This window comes from Lepisosteus platostomus, chromosome 5 (assembly GCF_059453375.1).
Source record: "Lepisosteus platostomus isolate fLepPlt1 chromosome 5, fLepPlt1.hap1, whole genome shotgun sequence".
Lineage (NCBI taxonomy): Eukaryota > Metazoa > Chordata > Actinopteri > Semionotiformes > Lepisosteidae > Lepisosteus > Lepisosteus platostomus.
In genome coordinates this window covers 18,543,579-18,569,953 of record NC_142615.1, presented here as the reverse complement: position 1 = coordinate 18,569,953, position 26,375 = coordinate 18,543,579, and the positions used below count along the sequence as shown (strand labels likewise).

Here is a 26,375-nt window from a genome sequence, read left to right as displayed (position 1 = left end):
CTCTCTCAGTGCAGTGTTCATGTACTGGAGTGTCCAGTCAGTGTGTGTGTATGAACCCCTCTCTCTCTCAGTGCAGTGTTCATGTACTGGAGTGTCCAGTCAGTGTGTCTGTATGAACCCCTCTCTCTCTCAGTGCAGTGTTCATGTACTGGAGTGTCCAGTCAGTCAGTGTGTCTGTGTGAACCCCTCTCTCTCAGTGCAGTGTTCATGTACTGGAGTGTCCAGTCAGTGTGTCTGTATGAACCCCTCTCTCTCTCAGTGCAGTGTTCATGTACTGGAGTGTCCAGTCAGTGTGTCTGTATGAACCCCTCTCTCTCTCTCTCAGTGCAGTGTTCATGTCCTGGAGTGTCCAGTCAGTGTGTCTGTATGAACCCCTCTCTCTCTCTCAGTGCAGTGTTCATGTACTGGAGTGTCCAGTCAGTGTGTCTGTATGAACCCCTCTCTCTCTCAGTGCAGTGTTCATGTACTGGAGTGTCCAGTCAGTGTGTCTGTGTGAACCCCTCTCTCTCTCTCTGTGCAGTGTTCATGTCCTGGAGTGTCCAGTCAGTGTGTCTGTATGAACCCCTCTCTCTCTCAGTGCAGTGTTCATGTACTGGAGTGTCCAGTCCGACTCTTAACGTGACTCTCCTGTCTCTGCTTCAGAAGCGCTGGTGCGCCCTTCTTAACTCCCTGAGCTGCGTGTCGGTGGAGACAGAAGACCAGGACGAGCCGATGGAGGTGGCGACCGTAGCTCAGGAGAGGAAGAGCGAGGGAGAGGAGGAGCTGGCTGCCGGGAAGGACAAGAGGAGGAAGAGGAGGTGCAGGTGAGCAGACAGGGGGGCGCCGCCTGGTCGTGTCTGTGATTCAAGGAGGAGTCTCCTCTTGCTGTTTGATGTCATGGTGACGTCTGTGTCTGTGTCCCTCACACCTGCAATAACAATATTCTTTCCAGGTTCCTTTCCTGGTTCTGTGCCGGCTAAGATCTGGACTGGACTGGACTGGACTGGACTGGACTGGACTGGACTGGACTGGAGCTGAGGGACACCAGACGGGACTGGACAGGAGCCTAGGGACACCAGACTGGACTGGACCGGAGCTGAGAGACACCAGACTGGACTGGACTGGAGCTGAGGGACCCCAGACTGTGCTGGACCGAAGCTGAGGGACCCCAGTCTGGACTGAAGCTGAGGGACACCAGACTGTGCTGGACCGAAGCTGAGGGACCCCAGTCTGTGCTGGACCGAAGCTGAGGGACCCCAGACTGTGCTGGACCGAAGCTGAGGGACCCCAGTCTGGACCGAAGCTGAGGGACACCAGACTGTGCTGGACCGAAGCTGAGGGACCCCAGTCTGTGCTGGACTGGAGCTGAGGGACACCAGACTGGACTGGACTGGAGCTAAGGGGCCCCAGACTGGACTGGACTGAAGCTGAGGGACCCCAGACTGTGCTGGACCGAAGCTGAGGGACCCCAGTCTGTGCTGGACCGAAGCTGAGGGACCCCAGACTGGACTGGACCGAAGCTGAGGGACCCCAGTCTGGACTGCACTGGAGCTGAGGGACACCAGACTGGACTGGAGCTGAGGGGCCCCAGACTGGACTGGACTGGAGCTGAGGGACACCAGACTGGACTGGACTTTTGTAAAGCATCAATAAAATGTTTTTAAAAAAAATCTATTTAGCTTTTGGTTTTTTCCCTCCCCCCCCCCAAGGTTGCTGCTGGGAGAGGTGTGAGTGGGGCCAGCAGGGGGCGCTCTCACCCTGCGGTCTGTGTGAGTCCTGATGCCCCAGTATAGTGACGGGGGACACTGGACTGTAAACAGGCGCTGTCCTTCGGATGAGACGTCAAACCGAGGTCCTGACTCTCTGTGCTCATTAACAATCCCGGGGTGTCTCTGGAGAAGAGTAGGGGTGTTACCCCAGTGTCCTGGCCTGATTCCCCCCCTGGTCTTGACCCATCATGGCCTCCCAATCACCCCCCCTCTCTGAACTGGCTCCATCCCTCTGCTCTCCTCCCCACTGAGAGCTGCTGTGTGCTGAGCGTACTGGAGCATCATCCAGGTGGGGGCTGCACACTGAGGGGGGCTGGAGGGGATCCCCCTGACCTGGGAAGAGCTCTGAGGGGAGGGTCCAGACTTATTAATTATTATTATTATTCGTGCTGCACTGGGCTCCTGTCCTGGCAGTGAGAGGGGGACTCTGTGATCAGGACAGATACTTATGACTGTATAATAATACACGATACAAATGGAAAACAGGGTAGCGCTGTAGTCTCTTCGAAACGTTTTGAACTGCCAGAAGAAGTTTTCACAACCCGGACTCGTGAAGGTACAGGTCTTCTCCCATCGTCCGGAGCAAGGTGAGAGGCCACCCCCTCGGGGCGCAGTATCCCCGATGCACCCCCCACCCCCCACCACCCAAAACGACACACACTTCTGTGACGATTGGGAGACCATGGTTCGACCAGCCCCTGCGGTGGAGGAAACGACCCGCTGGAGAGAACACGCAGACTCCACACAGAAGGGTCACCTCGGCATTTATTCCAACAGCAAAACAACACCAGAGAGAAACGGTCTCCGAAAGAGAAGCGTACACCGGGAAAACCGGGACACCGGGACTGGTGTCCTATCCAGGTTGTGTGTGTGTGTCCTGTGAGTGACTGGTGTCCTGTCCAGGGTGTGTGAGTGTGTGTGTGTCCTGTGATGGACTGGTGTCCTGTCCAGGGTGTGTGAGTGAGTGTGTGTGTGTCCTGTGATGGACTGGTGTCCTGTCCAGGATGTGTGAGTGTGTGTGTCTGTGTGTCCTGTGATGGACAGATGGTACCCAGCCTGGACACCCATGAGACACTGGCTTCCTCAGAAGACTCTCACGGAGGGCACACTGTCCCTAACCCGGGTCCAGAAGAAACTACAGTGATCTAAAATTCCTGCGCCTCGGAAGGGGTTATGACGTCTATGTCCGGCGCCCGCGCCCGCGGACTGGCGGTTCGGCGTCGCGCTCCGCAGCTCGAGCTTCGGTGCGAGGCAGGGCGGGAGGGAGTCGATGTGGCCTCGGCGCCATCTTTGCTGGTGAGTCAATTGTGACCGTTGCGGTACAATAAACCATCAATAAACCTTTTCCCACCCCGACCAGTATTTCTGTCGCGGCCCACGTCCCTTACAATCGACAAACTATAAAAAAACAGTAGGCCTTCGCAACATTACACGCCATTTTTTTTATTTTAAACGTCCGTTAGATACGCAGGTGGCTCGATACCTGTCTTAACCTCGCCGGCGTCTTTATACCGGCAAGTGAATTTTATTTGGGGTCCCTCAGAATTGTGACAGAAATGTCAGTGAAACACAATAAAAAACGAAACTTTTTTTTAAAGGCGATGAATGGATTTTAAGAGTAACCGTGTAGCGACTGACGTAAGGAAAAAAAAAGTTGTCTTTCCCTACGAAGACCTTTTGGTACAGGACTTTCTTTATATATCAGTTGTGCATAGTTTTACAAAAAGTTGATGATGATCTTGGAGATAATTGCAAAGGAAAATTGAGATAACTACCAAAACATTACGTGTGAAACAACAGGACAGAACTTTGAACCCACAAAGAAACAAAGGTATGAAATATTGCCTCGTCATGGGGGGTTGAGAATTGTAATAAGTGTTCCTAATTTTCGTAAAGAAATGTATATTATGGGAGTCACACGTGAGATTTAGTGTATATACGTTTCATATTGTGCATATATACGGGGTTAAAAAGTGGAATGAGTATGATTATAAACTCGTGTGTCCTATAATCAGATCATTTTTGAACAAGCTTTGATTAGACAGGTGAAAAACAACATCATAATATATTCTCACGTCTGAATATCAGCTTCTCCCCTCTGGCCAACATTTCAGGGCTCCCAGATGTAGATCCCAAATTGAAACAAATATTCATTTGTTACCCTTATTAAAACAGTTAATAGAAGTGAGTGACCAGGGTAAATAAAGGTGGGTCAGTGTAAACTGTTTATTCTGGATCAGACTTCGTCATGTGTGATATGTCATGACTTCTTATATTAAGTTTTATCTTTATATTTAGTTATACATGTGTAATAGATGCGATGTGTGTCCATAAAACGGTTTCTCCAGGGGAAAATCAAGTTGGTTTTAAAACTGTGTTTCCTTTTTAGGGTACGTTTGCATTCCAAGTGTGGGGTTTTTGCCTTTTTATCATATTTTGGATGTGAATCCGTGGTATTTTTCCTGAGACAAGTTGCCTTTCTTATACGCGGAGGGATCTGCTCGTGAGATGTCCGCTCGGTCCATTTCTGAGCTCAGTATAAGGTGTAGAAAGCATGACTGTCATCATAACCCGCCTCTCACCCTGGCCCGAGCCTGAAGCATGCCCCCTAGTGCAGGGTTAGAGGTGTGGAATAATGTTGTGACTATTGCTTCATCAATAACATGCTGATTGCATGTTTCTAGATGGGTATAACAGAGGGGCTTTATTAATAATTGCTTACACTTATATAGCACTTTTCTGGACACTCCACTCAAAGCGCTGCACAGGGAATGGGGAATCCCACTACCGCCACCAATGTACAGCCCCCACCTGGATGATGCGACGGCAGCCATAGTGCGCCAGAACGCTCCCCACACAGCAGCGCCCCCCTGCTGTCCCACTAACACCTCTTCCACCTCTTATTAGCCAATGAAAAATGGTAGCTTCCTCAGAGACACCGCAGGAAGACAGGAGTTTGTGATGAAAGTTCGAGAGGGATGGCCACACCCTAGTTCGGTCTGACTCGGCTGTCGATATTTTAGCAATCACTCCTGACTCCTCTCCTGAAACACTGTCAATACTGCACGTGATCCCCCTCTCTCCCTCGCGTCCCTCTCCCACCCCGTCTCCACCTGTGTAGCTGCCCCCCCTGGTCACTCCTCCTCGCTGTGCAGGGGGGGTCCCAGCCACCTCGTCCTCTGGCCAGGAGCCCTCAGCCAAGTGGGTTCAGCCAGATCATCACTCCATGATCCTTTCAGTATGCTAAATTCCTGGTGTTGTTTTTTTTCTCCCCAGAAAACTGACTGTCCACCCCACCTCTGCGCTAAGTGGACGATGAAGTCAGGTTCCAGTGTGCCTGGTGTTTACAGGTAATACTTCAGACTGGTCGGCCTCACCTCAGGGTGACTGGGCGTTTGATATTATACAGTTGCAATGCTGAGGCCTGTGACTGTGATGCTGTAAGGCTACAGGAGTCTCTCTGGAGATCCTGAGTGATTTCCGGCGTTCGTGCGGAAACACAGCCCCACCCTCCCGCAGTGTCCAGTCCGCAGAATTTCCTGGAGACGTGGTCTCGCCGATGGGCGACCCCGCCAGCGAGAGACTAGCTGAGGCAGGATGTTCTGTACGGTTCAGTTAATTAGACGCGCACAGATGTTGAGCTCATCGTCCTTTTAATTGTGCCATCTATGCTAACTGTAGCCAAGATCGAACTATCAAGGTGACAGATCAATAATTTTAAATTAAATAGATGCATGATATTGCTAGCGCTGATGCAAGAGGCAAGTCAGAGGAACTGAACACAGAATGGATAGGAGTCGCAGTGAGTGAGAGAGGAATGAGCTAAATTATTTAAGAGGATTAAAACACTGAAGAACAGGAGACACAGTGAGAGAGAGGAGATCACAGGAAATACCTCAGTAACAAACATACTAACACACAGGACAGGAGACACAGCGAGAGAGAGGAGATCACAGAGAATCCCTCAGTAACAAACCCACAGGACAGGAGATACAGCGAGAGAGAGGAGATCACAGGAAATACCTCAGTTTTAAGTGCAGACAACCGGACAGGAGACAGAGTGAGGAAGAGTAAATGAAACACAGTAGGATTGATAGGAGACGGGTTATGAAGAGATGGGACACACAGAGATGGAGAGAAGGGAGGCGACAGTTGAACTCGCTGGCGGAGTTAATTGACGCTGCTGTTTCTTTGGCAGATGAAGTCGGGGTCCAGAGTTTCGCTGACGTGGCAGAACCGTCCCAGCTCGGTCTCCTCCCATTCCTGCAGGTCAGTGCCCCTTCAGTCAGACCCTGTGTTCGGGGAGACACACAGGGAAGTCGCACACTGTGACAAAAGGCTCCAGAGACATCGCCGAACCACAGAATAGCTCCAGAGCATTTGTGCACCTTTTGGAATTCTTCACGTATAGTGAAAGGTGAAAATAAAACCAAGAATGGGTGACGCGTCTTTACACAGAGGCGGGTGGGGAACAAGCTGCCCAGCCTTGTTGGTGATGCCCGTACCCTGGCTTCTCTCCAGATACAGGTGGATTAAATCATGGGTCCAATTAATCACTAACTACCAGACAGGCTTGAAAAACCGAATGGCGTTCTCTCATTATTAACCTTTCTTCAGTTCTTAGAAAACCTGCACGCAGAAAAAAAAATAATTTGCATTTTTTGACTACTTCCAACGGTCAGGTCTGTGGGTATTTAAATCTGACTAGAATGTGTATTGTTCAAAATCTCTTGTTCACTATCAGTGTTGTTGTTTTTAGTGTCATTCTCATTACTCCTGTGGGTTTTATACTGTGGTAAAGAGTTAAAAAAGTCCTCACTTTGTGCTGCTCTCGGTTTGTTGACGATGGCGTACTCCACATCACTGTTGGGTAGTGTGATGTCTGTAGAGAACAGGATACGGGTCAATACTTATGTTAACTTATACTATACAGGATAAGACTTACATTAACACCATACTGAACAACAGGACTCACTGTTCACACGCGTATTGACACTGTTCAGACGACAGGACTCACTGTTCACGCTTGTATTCACGCTGTACACAACAGCAGGACTCACTATTATTACAAATGTTCACACTTGTGTTAAAACTGGACAGAGCAGCAAGAAGTTATCATGATGTTTTATTTCTGCTAGTTTAATAGATAGAAGTAAAAGATCCTCACTTTGTGCGGCTCGGGGTTTGTTGACTGGAGTATTCAACAGCAATATCTGTCTGTGTTAATTCTGCAAAGAATAAAACACATGTTCTCACCCGTTAACACTGTGCAGAGCAAGAGGGAATTCAATGAGTTAACACTGTACAGAACAGGACTCACTGTTCACACTCATATTGACGCTGTACTGAACAACAGGACTCATTGTTCACACTCGTATTGACACTGTAATGAACAACAGGACTCGCTGTTCACACTCGTATTGACACTATACTGAACAACAGGACTCACCGTTCACACTTTTATTGATACTTTTTTGATCAACAGGACTCACTGTTCACACTCCTGTCGACACTGTTCGCACTCGTATTGACACTGTACTGACCAACAGGACTCGTGTCGACACCGTTCACACTCGAATCGACGCTGCTCACACTCGTGTCGACACTTGACACTCGTATCCAGCACTGATTGCCCAACCCACCACTTAGCAGAGCTCCCGGTGGTGGGGCTGTGGTCCAGGGGCTCTGCCCCGACTTCACCTCGCACTGACCTAGCAAGCCCGTGCACCACAGGCGTCTCGCCGCCCCCCGCCGCTGCCGTTTGAGCCCTGCGAGCCCTTACACGCGAGAAGGCAAAACCTACTTCCGCCCGCGGGCCCGGGATCCTGGATCACGGAGTAATGGCATTCCTGCGGTGCTGCAGTTCCTGAAAGAGAGAGATAACGGTCAGGGAAGCGTTGCTGAAGACGCGCGGCAGGTAGGGATAACGGTCAGGGAGGGGGCCGTGTTGGCCACCCGCAGGCCGCAGAGGCAGCAGGTACGGGATCGTTCCACGCGGCCGAGAGAGAGGGGAAAGAGACGCGACATTTCGACTGTGGTCTTTTCCGGCTTCACGCGCCCGAAGGAGGCTCCGCGGCCGAAACGCCGCGTCTCTTTTCCTGTCCTTTCAGGGATAAACCTTGACCTGCTCCTCTGCGGGTGAAGACAAAGTCGGCGTCGCTGGGTTTTTTAAAAAAACCCGCAGAGCCACTTCATACTTCTGACGACGATGGAATGGGAATATTTACAAGTCCTGTTCTAAAAGGTCTTCGGATCTCACCGTTACCGGCTGGGAGTGGGGTTTGCGCTAGGCAGTAGTCGGAGTCCGTTTTCTCCAGGCATTCTGAAAAAACCCAAAACACAGGGTGTGAGACCGCAGTTGTGAAATGAGTTAAAAGCCGATTGTTGGCCGCCCGTTTGCTAACTGAACCAGGCTTGCTCAGGCCGGATCCATTAAAACCCACAAACTTCATGAATTGATACTTGAGCTTGCGTTGTCCTGTTCTGGGAGCGACCAGCTTTGACTTTGCTGGACCTTTTATTGACCATCATATCGGACTGCTCCAGTGAGAACTCCGCATTACAGATCTCTCAAGGTCAAACTCACAGAAGAGCCACAGTCAGACAGAGACAGGATCAGAGACACAGGGGAGAGTCAGGACGGTGAAGGAGTCCTCATGGAGGAGATCAGATACAGATGCAGCCATTCAAAATGCGCGGTAAAAACCCGCGGTACAGTAACCTACCCACAAGCCACCGCGGGGCACCGGAGGGCACCGCAGGGCAAGTGATTGGCTGGCCAAAATGACCGACAGGGGCACTCGTGGTGCATTGGTTGGTAGTGCAAAGATTTAATCATTTAATGTCTTTACTGTGCACATTTTAATCCGTTTTGAATATTTATATGGATTTTACCACTAAAGGGAAATTTTAGTAGCTGAGCATAAAAAGAAGAGGAGCATAACGCATCTGAAGGTCATAAACGATATTAATTTAGGAACATAAACATTACTGTATGTATGTAAACTGTACTGTGTATGGCTGGTCTTGGTAGTTTAAAGAAAAAATACACACCAGTCTTCCATTTCTCCCTAAACATTTTAAGCATGAAAGTTTTATGAAACGGTACCCAAATATGCGATTGCTGTATAGAATGAATTTTAATTTAAAAAATTATTTAACACGAACATTAAGCTGTTTACATCTTCCGCCTGAGAACAGTCACCCGTTGCTACCCAACGCAGAAACACAGCCACTACCTAGCAAAGAGAGGACATTAGCTACCCAATATGATAAAGAAATAAATGATTATTTTGTTTATTTCTTTTGCACATTTATTTGAACATTTCCATCGATTGTACAAGCAGTTGGAAACTGTCCAATACCTAGTTCATCAAGCATTTACCGGTCTGGCGCCGGTCTGTGTCTTCCAGGATATAATGCCAGCGAACTCTTGTTTTTATGTCCACTATAACAGACAATCTCCTTTGCTTTTAACCGAGCGTTTAATAATTTCCTAAAATGAAAATATTTACTTTATTTCCCTCACGGGATCAATAAAAGTATCTATCATCTGTCTAAACTGTGGGACAGAATTCTGGGGTCTCCCCATACCAGAGATTATGGTAGGGCTTCAGAATGGTGATTGGCTGACACCATCTGACACCCCTCTGATTGGAGAAAAAAGACATGCTGGTTTGCTATACATACTGTACCAGGAAGAGGATTTCTTTCTATTCAAAACGTGTATTTTAAAAGTTTAAGAAGTAAAAACCTTACAGCGTACACAGATTTCTAAACTGATCAGGATCGTTATCTTTGTCTTATGCATAATAATGTTCACCGCTCTGTCCAGCAAATTAATAATAAACTTTATTTTATATAGCGTTTTAAACGAATAAGTAATTAGATTGCTCATAAACCTAATCACTTGCTTTTTCTTTTTATTTAGGCTCAGATTTCAACTATAGATCGTATTATTAATAACCATAATAACAACCAACCAACAAAAACAACCATATAAATATAATACCAACCAAAAACATAGATAACAACCACAATACAAAATCAAATAATCAAACCATTTTACTCTCGCAAAGTCCTCCAATTATCATAATCCCGCCCCTTATGCAAACCAAACCTTCCTCCCATCCCAGTTTATCCTGTTTCTCATAAACAAAATTCACCTCAATTTTCAACATAAAGCATTACACAAAATCAATACCTCAACACTCCATACTCAACAACGATAATTCACAAACAGCCAGAACATGTAACTACACATTCCCAAACAGACCTAATTTCCATAGCCCCGCCCCTTATGCAAAACCAACATCCCTCCCCTGTTCTCTCTCTCCCCTGGCGGTTGTAATTGTTTTTATTTTCAAATAAATTTTAGCAAAGTCATGTATTTTAAAAATCTTAAGATTTTTATATTTATGTCTTTATTTAGTGGTTTCATTAGTGACAAAGGCTAAACTTTCTTGGAAAAATGTCTTTTATGTAAACCATGTTTGCTATTAATTCATTCAGGGCTAAAATATGTTCATTGTCTTCTAATGAAAGAAGGGTTCCTTTCGCCGTAGTCGGGAGCCTAGCCTTTAACTAGTAAGTACTGTACTTACTGGGTTTTTGAGGGGGGGGGAGGTGTCTTTCGCTGGAAATCTCGCCTCCTACTTTGAAAATACCCGTGAAACCGGTTCAATTCGTCACAGCCAGCACTCCTGCAGAGAGGGGGGTTGTACTTGCAGTGTATACAGTACACGCGTTATGCTCTTCGTTAATGTCTAAGCCGGAACATATCATTAAATCTAATTTTGTATTTCTTAAAAAAAAATCGTTTTCCCAGCCTAACAGTATTGTTTTTAACCTGTAAAGCGCTTTGAGGAGCCACCTTTAAAGGCGCCATATACAATAAAGTTCATTATTATTACTATTGTAAATTTGCTGGACAGAGAGGTGAACATTATTACACAGAAGACAAAGATAGCAATTTACGTTGCATTGTGTATCGTGCTGCTTTAATACAGTTTTAAATAATTAAAAGTCTAAACAGTATCAGCTTTATTTATGGGTTTTAAATAAAGGTGATTTAAACGCGATTTAAATCAATATAAATGTTTATATTGTAACGCATAGGTGACTATTCATTGTTATTAAAATGACTAAAATTCGATCATGTTGTGATATTTAGAAATATACATTTGTTTGGTGCGAGTGAAGTTTTATTTAATCTCTGAGCCATACTGATTCTTCTGGAAGCCAGTTTCCGCCAGGGAGTAAAAAAAAAAACACACTATGGTATTCTCTCCAATGGAGTGCAGTTAAAAACATACCTCTGATGCTGCTCCTAAATGAATATCGTTTATGACCATCAGAAGCTTTATGCTCCTTTTCTTTTTTCCAGTGGATTGAACAGGGAGAGGCATTTCATGATGTACTTTTCACTGATGAAACAACAGTGGCTCTGGAACAGTTTTCAACCATGTCGTTTTATAAAAAGGGGAGATATGTACACATTACTGAAGCTAAAAGTTTAGCCTTTGTCACTAATGTAACCACTAAATAAAGACATATAGAAATCCCTACGTTACAGACTGTATATGGCTGGTATTGGTAGTTTAAAGAAAATATACACACCAGTATTCCACTTTCTCCCTAAACATTTTAAGCATTAGAGTCTTACATATGGTTATTTGGGAAACGTTTGTACGTGCTCCTTCTGACCATGTTACTGTTTACTGTTACTGACCATATTAAGTTTAAGTGCCTGTGGGCACTTTCCTGTCCGTGGGGGGTGGACCGTCTTTCATTAGAAGGTTAGTCTGTTCTACTCTGAGAATGTAGAGGGGGTGGAAAGTGCCCGCGGTCATTTAATTAGTATTAAAATTCACACTGATTCCCTTGCGAAGATACGGACATAGGAATATTCGTGCGTGGTCAAAAAATGGCATAAAAACGACAAAGTGAAGGCTGTGAAAACATTCACAATGTACTTTATACACAAAGCAAATATACCCCCCCCCCTCTCAATTCAATTCAAGCTGCTTTATTAGCATGACAGATGGGTACAATCAGTGTTGGGTATTTACTTTGCTTTGAGATGCCACTTTTAAAGGTGATATATAAAATCAAAGCTTTAACTTGCTTTAACTCCGCAAGTCTGAGTTCTTGTGTCTGTCCTATCCGAACCCGAAAGTATTACAATATGTATCTTTATAGCAGCTCTATACTACAGCTTTTTAGTATAGATTACACTTTTCTAAAATGTATTTAAAAAATAAAAACGATTACAATCTAATCTTTCCACGTTTGATCCCAAAATAAATCTAAACAGGGAGAAAGCTATGCTGAAAGTTTATTAAGATACTTAGAAGACAAAGATATCAATTTATGTTGCATTTGTCTGATTGTGAATCAAAAAACACATATATTTAAACCCGCATTTGCGATTTAAATCAAAACGTTATTTAAATCAATATAAATGTTTATATTGTAACGCCTAGGTGACTATTCATTGTTATTAAAGTGACTTAAATTCGATCATGTTGTGATATTTAGAAATATAAATTTGTTTGGTGCGAGTGAGGTTTTATTTAATCTCTGACTCAGTGATGGCCTGGCATGGTGAGGTGCGCTGGCAGCTATGTGGTGTTACGCAGTGGTGGCCTGACACGGTGAGGTGCGCTGGCAGCTGTGTGATGCAGTGGTGGTCGGGTATGTAGAGGTGCACTGGCAGCTGTGTGTTGTGACGCAGTGGTGGCCTGGCACGGTGAGGTGCGCTGGCAGCTGTGTGATGCAGTGGTGGCCTGGTACGGTGAGGTGCGCTGACAGCTGTGTGGTGTGGCGCAGTTGTGGCCTGGCACGGTGAGGTGCGCTGGCAGCTGTGTGATGCAGTGGTGGCCTGGCACGGTGAGGTGCGCTGGCAGCTGTGTGATGCAGTGGTGGCCTGGTACGGTGAGGTGCGCTGGCAGCTGTGTGGTGTGACGCTGTGGTGGCCTGGCACGGTGAGGTGCACTGGCAGCTGTGTGATGCAGTGGTGGCCTGGCACGGTGAGGTGCGCTGGCAGCTGTGTGATGCAGTGGTGGTGTGGTATGTAGAGGTGCACTGGGAGCTGTGTGTTGTGACGCAGTGGTGGCCTGCCACGGTGAAGTGCGCTGGCAGCTGGGTGATGCAGTGGTGGCCTGGCACGGTGAGGTGCGCTGGCAGCTGTGTGGTGTGACGCAGTGGTGGCCGGGCACGCTGAGGTGCGCTGGCAGCTGTGTGACGCAGTGGTGGCCTGGCACGGTGAGGTGCGCTGGCAGCTGTGTGGTGTGACGCAGTGGTGGCCGGGCACGCTGAGGTGCGCTGGCAGCTGTGTGATGCAGTGGTGGCCTGGCACGGTGAGGTGCGCTGGCAGCTGTGTGGTGTGACGCAGTGGTGGCCGGGCACGCTGAGGTGCGCTGGCAGCTGTGTGACGCAGTGGTGGCCGGGCACGCTGAGGTGCGCTGGCAGCTGTGTGACGCAGCTGGTGGCCTGGCACGGTGAGGTGCGCTGGCATCTGTGTGACGCAGTGGTGGCCTGGCACGGTGAGGTGCGCTGGCAGCTGTGTGATGCAGTGGTGGTTGGGTATGTAGAGGTGCACTGGCAGCTGTTTGTTGTGACGCAGTGGTGGCCTGGCACGGTGAGGTGCGCTGGCATATAATGAATATATTCATGTGCATCCAACACACAGTTCAGCTAACAACTACACAAAATCTAAAATATGAGCTCTACTTGCCACTTACAATACCAACAGTACCAGCTAACTTCAGTAGTGACATTTTCATGGATCTTTTTAACAATAAAATTTACAACATCAGACTTCAAACACAATTAAACAGGCCTCAAAAAAGTCTGGTACAAACATTTTCAGCATGGTGAAACATGGTGAACATTTCCACCACTGCGTCACACCACGCAGCTGCCAGCGCACCTCACCGTGCCAGGCCACCACTGCGTCACACCACACAGCTGCCAGCGCACCTCACCGTGCCAGGCCACCACTGCATCACCCAGCTGCCAGCGCACCTCACCGTGCCAGGCCACCACTGCGTCACACCACACAGCTGCCAGCGCACCTCACCGTGCCAGGCCACCACTGCGTCACAACACACAGCTGCCAGCGCACCTCACCGTGCCAGGCCACCACTGCATCACCCAGCTGCCAGCGCACCTCACCGTGCCAGGCCACCACTGCGTCACACCACACAGCTGCCAGCGCACCTCACCGTGCCAGGCCACCACAGCGTCACACCACACAGCTGCCAGTGCACCTCTACATACCCGACCACCACTGCATCACACAGCTGCCAGCGCACCTCACCGTGCCAGGCCACTACTGCATCACACAGATGCCAGCGCACCTCACCATGCCAGGCCACCAGCTGCGTCAAACCACACAGCTGCCAGCGCAACTCACCGTGCCCGGCCACCACTGCATCACAAAGCTGCCAGCGCACTTCACCGTGCCAGGCCACCACAGTGTCACACCACACAGCTGCCAGCGCACCTCACCGTACCAGGCCACCACTGCGTCACACCACACAGCTGCCAGCGCACTTCACCGTGCCAGGCCACCACTGCGTCACACCACACAGCTGCCAGCGCACCTCACTGTGCCAGGCCACCACTGCATCACACAGCTGCCAGCGCACCTCACAGTGCCAGGCCACCACTGCATCACAACACACAGCTGCCAGTGCACCTCTACATACCCGACCACCACTGCATCACACAGCTGCCAGCGCACCTCACCGTGCCAGGCCACCACTGCATCACACAGCTGCCAGCGCACCTCACAGTGCCAGGCCACCACTGCGTCACAACACACAGCTGCCAGTGCACCTCTACATACCCAGCCACCACTGCATCACACAGCTGCCAGCGCACCTCACCGTGCCAGGCCACCACTGCGTCACATAGCTGCAAGCGCACCTCACCGTGCCAGGCCACCACTGCATCATACAGCTGCCAGCGCACCTCACCGTGTCAGGCCACCACTGCGTCACACATATTTCAGCGCCATATATTTCATGGATATTATGGAATATAATGGATGGATATCTTAGTTATCTTTCTAGTTCACAGGTTTGCATGCATAATTTAATTTTGAAAGCCACTTAAACATCAGGTACTACTGTTGTATTTATGAAAAAGAAACAAAACAAAAAACATACAAACAACTGTGCCATCCTACTCCTTAGTTAATACATTTTATTATTCAAAAACAGTTAACATTGTTAGCAAAATATTTTGAATTATATTTAACCATATTTTTTCTTTAGTTTTGTATTTAACTTATTATATGATAGTCAGACTTAATGTATATTTGAACAATGAAAATATATTTTTACAAGATTTTACATTAAGCACTAAAAATTAATATGGTTAATAATAGTAAACTGAAATATGCTGTAACGAGATCGGTTAAACTGCGAAGAAAATGCTTTCAGAGAAAATGTTTCAGGTGTGAAGAACATAGATCTCCAATGCAATTTCAACCAAACCTGTTCCCACACACCCTGCCCCCACTACCATTAGAATATACACAAACATTTTAGCGTTTCATTCTGAGCAGAAGACCCTCACACCTGAAGAGTGCTGGCTGTGACGAATTAAACCGGTTTTACAGGTTTCAATCACAGACCATGTGACATGGGACTCAGTAAACTACAGTAACACCGTATTTGATAACGCTATAAAAACGCTATAAAATAATGTGACTTAGCACAGAACAAGTTTACAGCACAGTACAAAAATAAATGCTGACCATGACTTTAGAAGCATAAATTGCCTTACACTCAATTTAAACACAAGCTATCTTTAGCCCTCTAAGCTGGTTCATACAGAAATGTAGAGATCCAGGCTCAGAACACACAGCTTCATTAGCGAATACATATGCAGGACAACTAGAGAAGACGTTTTACAGAGGATGGATTTTTAGAAACATCCCATCAGACATCCCATCATATTCACAACGTGAAATCTAGAAAATAATATTATTTAACCAAAATCCGCAATATGGAAACATAACCTGTGTAATTGTTGATAGATTATGTACTCGTAACATTTTTTCAAGACGAACTACAACATTTAAAAAATGACTTGTATGTACTTGATATCTCTAATCAATCCACGGGTCCCAGCACAAAACGAAACTAAAACGCATACCGTTTCGCGGTTCTTATTAGTTGCTCAAAAGTAATTTGACCGTATGAAATGCATAATATAAACCTAGAAACATATACGTGAGCAGTACTTAAGCACTGTAGTATCGGTGTTAAGACATACCTCTCAAATACTGTAAATCAAGTTAAAAATATCTCAAGACCGATTCTGCTCATAATGAAACCATGTTTCGTGTATGTTTTCTTTAAAGTACCGAGACCAGCCATATACTGTATGTTTATGTTCCAAAATTAATACCGTTTATGGCCTTCACACGCGTTACAGTATGCTCCTATTTTTTTATGCTCAGCTACTAAGATTTCCCTTCAGTGGTAAAATTAGATATGAATATTCAATACTTAAACGGGCACAGTTAAGACATTAAATATACATATACATACTGTATACAGTACAGTTTGCATACGGTAATATGTTTATGTTATGCGATTAAAAAATAAATAAATAAAAATGAAAAGTCCAGCACCAGCTGGATTCAAACACACAACCTGCCAGTTGGTAGTCACGCACATAGACCAGTAGGCTACAAGACAGCTCGCATGAACAGGCAGGGGAAACAGCCCTACACAGCCCTGCCGCAGTACACGGATATAATCATACCGTTATTAAATTCTTGAGATACGCGATTCCATATTATATTCCCTTTTAATCAAATTCTAAAAGTATGCTTGTTGACTCCGGTATCACGTTAGTTAAAGACTTCGAAGCTTACAATGTTTAGGGAGAAATGGATTACTGGTGTGTATTTTTTTCTTTAAAGTGCCGATTCCTGGAACACCCCTCTGAAGTGGTTCCATAAGAAAAGAAAGCGTTGATAAATACAAGTGTCTTTTAATACACTCTTTGCTGTGCTCTTGAGGATCCTTGTGATATTTTAAGCTCTAGTTGAATGATAGGTGTCGCATTTTAAATCATTTTCGTAGTTAGAAATTATGAAACGCCCTGTTAAAAGCAAGGAAGGTTTTATGCCCGTTGAAGTAAAACAAAAAGCCTGACAAAGTATGGCTTGGACAGATTCCAAGTGCTTGTACAAATGTGCTAAAGAAATTATACTTTGAGTATACAGCTTGTCCAAAGTCATCCATTATTAATACTATTAGTAATATCTTCAGTAAAGGCTTTGATGCATAAATATTTCTGATAAAGGTAGGTTGTGTACTTTTGTCCAACTGAGCAATCTTGCTTTCATAAAATATACCAACATTTTAATGACTGATGATTAACATGCTGTAATACACAGTTCAAAATTAAAGGCTCAAATGCTGTACATGAGAGGTTAAGCTCCCCCTGGCGGTTTTACAAGGCGACGCCGGATAGTTAGTCACGTGACACACGTGAACCGCGTGATACCCCGGTGGGCGTGTCGCGGTATGCCGCGAAATACCTCACCCATTTTGAATGGCTGCATCTGTACACCGATACCTAGTGTTCTCGGTGCACTCCCAGTGTTCAGAGGATACCCAGTGTTCCCAGTGCACACCCAGTGTTCAGAGGATACCCAGTGTTCCCAGTGCACACCCAGTGTTCCCAGTGCACACCTAGTGTTCAGAGGATACCCAGTGTTCCCAGTGCACACCCAGTGTTCCCAGTGCACACCCAGTGTTCAGAGGATACCCAGTGTTCCCAGTGCACACCTAGTGTTCAGAGGATACCCAGTGTTCCCAGTGCACTCCCAGTGTTCAGAGGATACCCAGTGTTCCCAGTGCACACCCAGTGTTCCCAGTGCACACCCAGTGTTCCCAGTGCACACCCAGTGTTCAGAGGATACCCAGTGTTCCCAGTGCACACCTAGTGTTCAGAGGATACCCAGTGTTCACAGTGCACACCCAGTGTTCAGAGGATACCCAGTGTTCCCAGTGCACACCTAGTGTTCAGAGGATACCCAGTGTTCCCAGTGCACGCCTAGTGTTCAGAGGATACCCAGTGTTCCCAGTGCACGCCTAGTGTTCAGAGGATACCCAGTGTTCCCAGTGCATGCCCAGTGTTCAGAGGATACCCAGTGTTCCCAGTGTTTGAGTTCTGCTTCTCCGGTGTTTCCTCTAAAGCAGCTTTCCTCCCCCGGAAATGCAGTCGGCCTTTCTTACCCAGAGGGGAAAACAGTCCTTCTCTGATCTATGGTGTTTTTTTTTTGTCTGTCTTCTATATCTGTTACCTTGTTTAACAATCGCTAGCTACCGTCATTAGCCATTTTTAATAAAGGTCGTACTTTTGGGTCATTGCAGTTTGCACAGGCCTGCTTCCTGTCGAAGAGGACATCTTGAGCAAGAGTTTGACCTGCCCAGTGTAGACTTCAGAAACCCTTAATAGGTCTCCACCAACATATCCTGCGTTTTTCTGAAGGAAATACAAATGTAATGTAATATGAGCGTTATGTAACACAAGCATGATGTAGTATTGTGAGTATCAGGGATAATTGTGTCTGGGCTCTGCCCACGACATCAGGGAACAACAAAGGCATCCCTTCTGTCCCCTTTAACCAATGTGCAAACAACGTATCTTTTATTCCTCATTTATGTAGAGGCTGGAGACCCTTAATGAAGTTATATACTTTTTCACCTGAACAATCAGTGCAACATGCATCACAATCTGAAAGAGAAACAGAGTTTGATGATGCCCTGCACAGCCATCCTGTCTACTTCAGCCCCCGCTGTCCCCTTTAAACAGCATATAATTTATTTTTAATTCATATAGAGGTCAGAGACCCTTAATGAAGTTATATACTTTCTCACCTGAACAATTAGCGCTGCTTTTATTAAAATCTGAAAGAGAAACAGAGTTTGATTAGGTACAGCAAAGCCATCCTGGCCCAGTGTTCCCTAGTGCCTAGTGTTCAGTGGATACCCAGTGTTCCCAGTGCACGCCCAGTGTTCAGAGGATACCCAGTGTTCCCAGTGCACACCCTTGAAGTGGTGTTCCAGCCATACTCACTGTGACTTGTGGGAGCAGGAGTGGTGGTGCTGGATGTTGTTAAGTCTGGCAATGAATGAAAGACATTAGTTCAGCACCAGCTCCAGAAACCAGTGGGAGAGCTGACTTTGGTTTTGCAGGGAGAGCTTTTAAAAAATCATTTGACAGCCCAGACTGATTAATTGATCATTAACTAACTCAACTAACTTGTTCATTAACTAACTCGATTTTTGACTGATCTAATTGCTTGCTGGGTTGTCAGAGGGTTGGCTGATCTCACAGATCGATTCACTGATTTATCCCAGGCTGTTCCTGGTCCAGTCAGTCCGGGGGTCTGTGACTCTGATCCAGTCAGTCCGGGGGTCTGTGACTCTGGTCCAGTCAGTTCACGGGGTCTGTGACTCTGGTCCAGTCAGTCCACGGGGTCTGTGTCCCCGGTCCAGTCAGTCCAGAGGTCTGTGTCCCCGGTCCAGTCAGTCCAGAGGTCTATGTCCCCGGTCCAGTCAGTCCAGAGGTCTGTGTCCCCGGTCCAGTCAGTCCAGGGGTATGTGTCCCCGGTCCAGTTCTGGACACTCCACTCAGAGCTCTTCCCAGGTCAGGGGGATCCCCTCCCGACCCCCCAGTGTGCAGCCCCACCTGGATGATGCTCCAGTCCGCTCAGCACACAGCAGCTCTCAGTGGGGAGGAGAGCAGAGGGATGGAGCCAGTTCAGAGAGGAGGGGTGATTAGGAGGCCATCATGGGACAAGACCAGGGGGGGAATCAGGCCAGGACACTGGGGTAACACCCCTACTCTTCTCCAGAAACACCCCGGGATTGTAAATGAGCACAGAGAGTCAGGACCTCGGTTTGACGTCTCATCCGAAGGATGGCGCCTGTTTACAGTCCAGTGTCCCCCGTCACTATACTGGGGCATCAGGACCCACACAGACCGCAGGGTGAGAGCGCCCCCTGCTGGCCCCACTCACACCTCTCCCAGCAGCAACCTTAGTTTTTCCCAGGAGTCTCCCCTCCAGGTACTGACCAAGCTCCCACCTGCTGGGCTCCAGTGGGGAGGGGGCTGCCAGCTGGGAGCTGCAGGGTGAGATGGCTGCTGGGCAAAAGATGGCTAAAGAGCTTCCTAGGACACCCTGGACTTCGTGGTCGACTTCCTGCTCTTCAGACGGAGGTGGCTTGAAATCTGTCTCGTTTCAAGGAGTATTGGACACGATGCCCCCTCTGCTATATCCCCGCCAACTGGTGGCACGCCGAAGACGAGGGCTCTCGGCCTCAATCCATCAACCACAAACTCTCCGGGATGAAAGAGAAGGACAGACTCTGTTCGTTGTTCCGGGGGGGGGGGAGGGAAAAAACAAAAGCTAAACAGATTTTTTTTTTAAATTTTTTATTGATGCTTAACAAAAGAACAAAAATTACAATACAGATCAATGTCAAGGGTTTATTTAGTGACCCCCCCCCCCCCCCCCCATCTTACGATCATCACAGGACCTTAAAATAATACTTAATAATACAAGGTCATGCAGACGGTCTGAGGACTCAGGTGGAGATAATGTGAAAGTTTTCCACAGTCCAGTCTGGGGTCCCTCAGCATCAGTGCAGTCCAGACTGGGGTCTGGGGCCCCTCAGCTTCAGTGCAGTCCAGACTGGGGTCCCTCAGCTTCGGTCCAGCACAGTCTGGGGTCCCTCAGCTTCGGTCCAGCACAGACTGGGGTCCCTCAGCTCCGGTCCAGTCCAGTCTGGGGCCCCTCAGCTCCAGTCCAGTCTGGGGCCCCTCAGCTCCAGTCCAGTCTGGTGTCCCTCAGCTCCTGTCCAGTCCAGTCTGGTGTCCCTCAGCTCCAGTCCAGTCTAGTCCAGTCTAGTCCAGTCCAGATCTTAGCTGGCACAGAACCAGGAAAGGAACCTGGAAAGAATATTGTTATTGCAGGTATGAGGGACACAGACACAGACATCACCATGACATCAAACAGCAAGAGGAGACTCCTCCTTGAATCACAGACATGACCGGGCGGCGCCCCCCTGTCTGCTCACCTGCACCTCCTCTTCTTCTTCTTGTCCTTCCCGGCAGCCTGCTCCTCCTCTCCCTCGCTCTTCCTCTCCTGACCCACGGTCTCCACCGCCTCCATCGGCTCGTCCTGATCTTCTGTCTCCACCGACACGCAGCTCAGGGAGTTTAAAAAGACCCACCAGCGCTTCTGAAGCAGAGACAGGAGAGTCACGTTAAGAGTCGGACTGGACACTCCAGTACATGAACACTGCACTGAGAGAGAGAGGGGTTCATACAGACACACTGACTGGACACTCCAGTACATGAACACTGCACTGAGAGAGAGAGAGGGGGGGTTCATACATACACACTGACTGGACACTCCAGTACATGAACACTGCACTGAGAGAGAGGGGTACATACAGACACACTGACTGGACACTGGACAGGAGTAAAGAGAGGATCAGAGCATTACCCACCTTCTTTTTCTTCTGTCTCACAGGAAGTGATGATTGGACCTCCTCCAGCTGGAGTCCGAGGAGGGAGAGAGGGGGCAGGAGAGGGACAGCACAGGGAGAGAAAGAGAGAGATAGCTGAGTAAAGTGTCCCAAGAGCACAGAGACTCTGCTGAGATCACACTCGCAGTGAGTGACCTGGGTGTAGCCCACTAATACTGACCCACTGGACACCACAGGACAGAGAGGAGGAGGAGAGAGACACACTGCCTGGACACCACAGGACAGAGAGAGACAGAAAGGAAGGAGAGAGAGAGACAAAGATGATGGCACAGAAAGACAGCAGGCAAAGAGAAAGATTGAGATTGAGGGACAAACAAACCGAGAGAGAGAGAGTGAAAGAGAGAGACACAGAGGCAGGGAAAGACAGACAGCAGGCCGAGAGAGAGACACTGAGATCAAAGGGACAGACAGACTGACAGACAGGGCTGAAAGAGAGAGAGACAGAGAGGCAGGGACAGGCAGACAGCAGGCCGAGAGAGAGACACTGAGATCGAGGGACAGACAGACTGACAGACGGGGCTGAAAGAGAGAGAGACAGAGAGGTAGGGACAGACAAACAGCAGGCCGAGAGAGAGACACTGAGATCGAGGAACAGACAGACTGACAGACAGGGCTGAAAGAGAGAGAGACACTGAGACCCAGGGACATACAGGACAGGAGGCAGGGTGGGACCAGCACTGACCTCCTTCCTCTCTCCTGCCGGAGGAGCTGTCTCCACCTCCTCTTCCTCCTGCAAGTCAAGAGACAGGCTGAGAGAGAGACGGGCTAGCGGGACATCGGGGAACAGAGCTGAAGGCAGAGAGCCGGGGAGAAAGGCCCAGCTGGGACAACGCAGGACAGACAGAGAAACAGACAGGGAGACACACGGAGAGACACAGAGAGAGAGACCCAGCTGGGACAATGGAGGACAGACAGAGAGCAGGGAGACATGGAAAGACACAGGGAGAGAGACAGGGAGAGAGGGACAGACACAGAGAAAAAGAGAGACTCAGACAGAAAGACAGAAAGAGAGAAGTACAGACGGACAAAAAGACAGAGAAAAGGACAGATGGACTGATGGACAGAAAGACAGAAAAGGACAGATGGACAGAGAAAAGAACAGAAAGTCAGAAGGACAGAAAAGAACAGAAAGACAGAAGGACAGAAAAGGACAGAAAAACAGAAGGCCAGATGGACAGAAGGACAGGACAGAGAAAAAGAAAGAAAGACAGAGGGACAGATGGACAGAGAAAAGGACAGAAGGACAGACGGATAGAAGGAGAAAAGGACAGACGGACAGACTCTGCCCCACTGGCCTTGTCAGACATCTCAGCCTCTCTCCTTGCCCTCCGCACCAGGGAGCCCCAGGCGGGGCCTGGCGGGGCCAGGCGGGCGATGGGGGGCAGGACAGGTGGGGGCTCGAGGGGCATGGCGGGGAGGAAGGGGGGGCGGCGGGGCGGGGCGGGCAGGGGCCGGAGGGGGGGGGCCGGGGGGCGGGGAGCGGAGGGGGGGGACACCGAGCGGAACGAGCCGGGCGAGCCCGAGCGGGACGAGCCAGGCGACCCCGGGAGCTCCAGCTGCAGCTCGGCCGCCCTCTCCAGCTTCTGGACGAGCTCGGGGAAACAGGAAGACACCACAGGATTCTGTCCAGCGGGGAGCGGGGGAGACACAACGCAGGGGGGATGAGGAGCAGAGACTATGCCTAGACAGGTGAGTATGTCCAGTGTGTCCAGTAAGAGTCCGGACAGGTGAGTCTCTACAGTGTGTCCAGTGAGAGTGTGGACAGGTGTGTGTGTACAGTGTGTCCAGTGAGAGTCTGGACAGGTGAGTGTGTACAGTGTGTCCAGTAAGAGTCTGGACAGGCGAGTGTGTACAGTGTGTCCAGTAAGAGTCCGGACAGGCGAGTGTGTCCAGAAAGAGTGTGGACAGGTGTGTCCAACAGTAAGAAGCTGTCTTACCCTGTAACCCAGCTCAGGGGTGTTAGGGGGTGCTCTGTCTCCTCCCCAGATCTCACCTTCAGGTCTGGTGAAGTGACGGACCACAAGGAGACGCTGGAAACGAGGACACAAGACAGAGGTCAGGTCCACAGAGCTCACTCAATCACTACAGCAAGCAGAGACCTTTCGGCCATCAGGACTGTGGGGTTCAGTGTAGGGAGCTGTAGGGTATCGGGAGTTTAGGGGTCAGTGTGGGGAGCTGTAGGGTATCGGAAGTTTAGGGGTCAGAGTGTGGAGCTTTATTATTATTATTATAATACAGCGAGCGCTGCTGGGGGCGGAGAGGTCAGTCGGTGGAGGGCTGGACGCTGGACGCAGGACGGCGGGCGGGAGGGGTGGACTTACGACGCCTCGCCGGGCCCAGGTCCTGCTGCGACCGCGCACGGCCGTGCGGCATCTCTGTTGGTGCATCGTCCTGCCGAGACAAGCAGAGTCACAGTGGGGAGGGGAGGGGGCGGAGCCACACAGCTGGGCGGCTTGTTCCCCAACCCCGCCCCCCTCTGTGTACAGTAGAGCCTCCTGTCCTGACTGGAGGAGCTCACCCAGCTGTGTCTGGAGAGAAGCCAGGGTATCGGCTTTGTTCCACACCTCCGCCACTCTCTGTGTAGAGGTGCACCTCCTCTCAATATCTTTTTACAGCACGATCACACCCATAAGAGTGGAGTAACGGTAAAAAAAACAACTTATTTCTCAACTTATTTTGTTATTTTTCCCCAGCGGCGCTTTTGAGCGACTTACCGATTTCACAGGGATACTTCAGAGCGAATCTGAAGCTGAAACTGTGATTTGATCGAAGTAACCCGCAAATCTTTTTTTGAAGAAACACGTGTTTATTAAGCGCTATATAGTCCTTTCCTCCTCCTCTCTCTTCACTCCTCTGAGCTCACGGGGCTCCAGCTCCGCCCCCCGCTAGAATCCGCCGCTCTGTGACGTCAGGCGGCTCACTGTGACGCCCCCGTGACGTCGCCGTGAAACAAAAATGGCCGCCGGGTCCACATTTTTTTTGGGGTGGAAATGTTATTTATCCAACTCTCAGCGGCCAGCCGGGTGTCCCTGTACCACCCCGGTAGTCGCCACCTCGGACAGGCAGGGGAAACGGGTCCAGCTGTTTCCGGCCCAAGGGTTACAAAAGCTGCACTTGAATTTAAAGACAAAATCACGTCGAGGGCGCATTCAGCACCCCCACGTCCAACACGGGTTTCCGTGGGGTTTGGTTCAGTGAAATTAGACCCCCCCCGCCGACCCCCAAATCAAAGAAAGACCAACCTCCACTCCCCTCTAGCGCCCAAGGGCGGAAATTTCGGGCCACGCCACGTCCAAAAAACACGGGTTCCCCCCGTCCTGCGGGGAAAAGAGACGCCATTTTCTTTTCCGAGCGCTGCGTGGGACCTCACGACCCCCCCCCCCCCAAAAAAAAAAAACGGGCTTCGCAGACGAGGAAACCCAGGCACGTCGACCTCTCTACAACACCACCCGGCTGTTTCTGTTTCAAACCGTGAGAAAAAAATAAATTAAATTTCGCCCTTCACCGACCGCCGCGCAAAAAAACACAACTTCACGCTACAGAAACGGCCTGTGTGAGGGGGGGGCACGGGAAAAAAATAAAACCTGCGTGTTTTCGGCAGAGTAAGCTCAGCGGGGAAACTCCCTGAATCTCGGGGTTGCTTCTTGAACCCCGAAAACGACCTTTTTTCTCTCTCTCTCGTTTTCTTGGTGTCTGGGACGTTCACAAACTCCGCCGCGTCGGTGCGATTCCCAGCGGGACTTGAACATAACCCCCCCCCGTGGAGCCACAGTGCCCCCGTGTGGCCGAGAGGACCACCACCCGCAGGGCTGAGCTTTTACTGCCGTGTCCCGCTTTCACTCTGGCGATGAAGGAGGGAATCAAGGAGGAGAATTAATATTGTGATCCACCAGTCCATCACAGGACACACACACACCCTGGACAGGACAGCAGTCCATCACTGGACACACACACCCTCACACACCCTGGACAGGACACCAGTCCATCACAGGATGTTCAGTGCCTCTCTCTAATAAAGTAGAAATGCGACATTAAACTCCGTTCGAAACGGGAGAAATCACCAGGACACGATACACCTTGCTCCGGACGAAGGGAGAAGACCTGTACTTTCACGAGTCCGGGTTCTGAAAACTTCTTCTGACAGTTCAAAACGTTTCGAAGAGACTACAGCGCTACCCTGTTTTCCATTTCTATCGTGTATTATTATACAGTCATAAGTATCTGTACTGATCACAGAGTCCCCCTCTCACTGCCAGGACTGAAGCCCAGTGCAGCACGAATAATAATAATAATTAATTCGTCTGGACTCTCCACTCAGAGCTCTTCCCAGGTCAGGGGGATCCCCTCCAGCCCCCCCAGTGTGCAGCCCCCACCTGGATGATGCTCCAGTCCGCTCAGCACACAGCAGAGGGAACAGAGGGATGGAGCCAGTTCAGAGAGGGGGGTGAGTAGGAGGCCATGATGGGTCAAGACCAGGGGGGGAATCAGGCCAGGACACTGGGGTAACACCCCTACTCTTCTCCAGAGACACCCCGGGATTGTTAATGAGCACAGTCAGGACCTTGGTTTGACCTCCCATCCGAAGGACGGCGCCTGTTTACAGTCCAGTGTCACCCGTCACTATACTGGGGCATCAGGACCCACACAGACCGCAGGGTGAGAGCGCCCCCTGCTGGCCCCACTCACACCTCTCCCAGCAGCAACTTTGGGGGGGGGGGAGGGAAAAAACCAAAAGCTAAATAGATTTTTTTAAAAAAAAATTTATTGATGCTTAACAAAAGAACAAAAATTACAAGCTTCAGTCCAGACTGGGGTCTGGGGTCCCTCAGCTTCAGTCCAGTCCAGTTTGGGGCCCCTCAGCTTCAGTCCAGTCCAGTCTGGGGCCCCTCAGCTCCAGTGCAGTCCAGACTGGGGTCCCTCAGCTTCGGTCCAGCACAGACTGGGTTCCCTCAGCTTCGGTCCAGCACAGTCTGGTGTCCCTCAGCTTCGGTCCAGCACAGTCTGGGGTCCCTCAGCTCCAGTCCAGTCCAGTCTG

At 49.1% G+C, this 26,375-nt stretch overlaps 3 long non-coding RNA genes across 3 annotated transcripts; 2 read left to right on the top strand and 1 right to left on the bottom strand.

Annotated features, from left to right (window-relative positions):
• Positions 1–2,949: 2,949 nt before the first annotated feature.
• On the top strand, positions 2,950–6,399 carry LOC148664423 (uncharacterized). The gene is made up of 3 exons (XR_015936487.1): positions 2,950–3,044; positions 5,025–5,098; positions 5,947–6,399. It is a non-coding gene; the product is annotated as an uncharacterized LOC148664423 (long non-coding RNA).
• LOC148664422 (uncharacterized) lies at positions 5,909–8,310 on the bottom strand. Its single transcript, XR_015936486.1, has 5 exons — positions 8,008–8,310; positions 7,552–7,614; positions 6,916–6,976; positions 6,568–6,630; positions 5,909–6,040 (listed from the first exon to the last, which is right to left on the bottom strand). It is a non-coding gene; the product is annotated as an uncharacterized LOC148664422 (long non-coding RNA).
• A 12,608-nt stretch (positions 8,311–20,918) lies between these two features.
• Positions 20,919–21,615, top strand: LOC148664421 (uncharacterized). Its single transcript, XR_015936488.1, has 2 exons — positions 20,919–21,049; positions 21,329–21,615. It is a non-coding gene; the product is annotated as an uncharacterized LOC148664421 (long non-coding RNA).
• Positions 21,616–26,375: the final 4,760 nt, after the last annotated feature.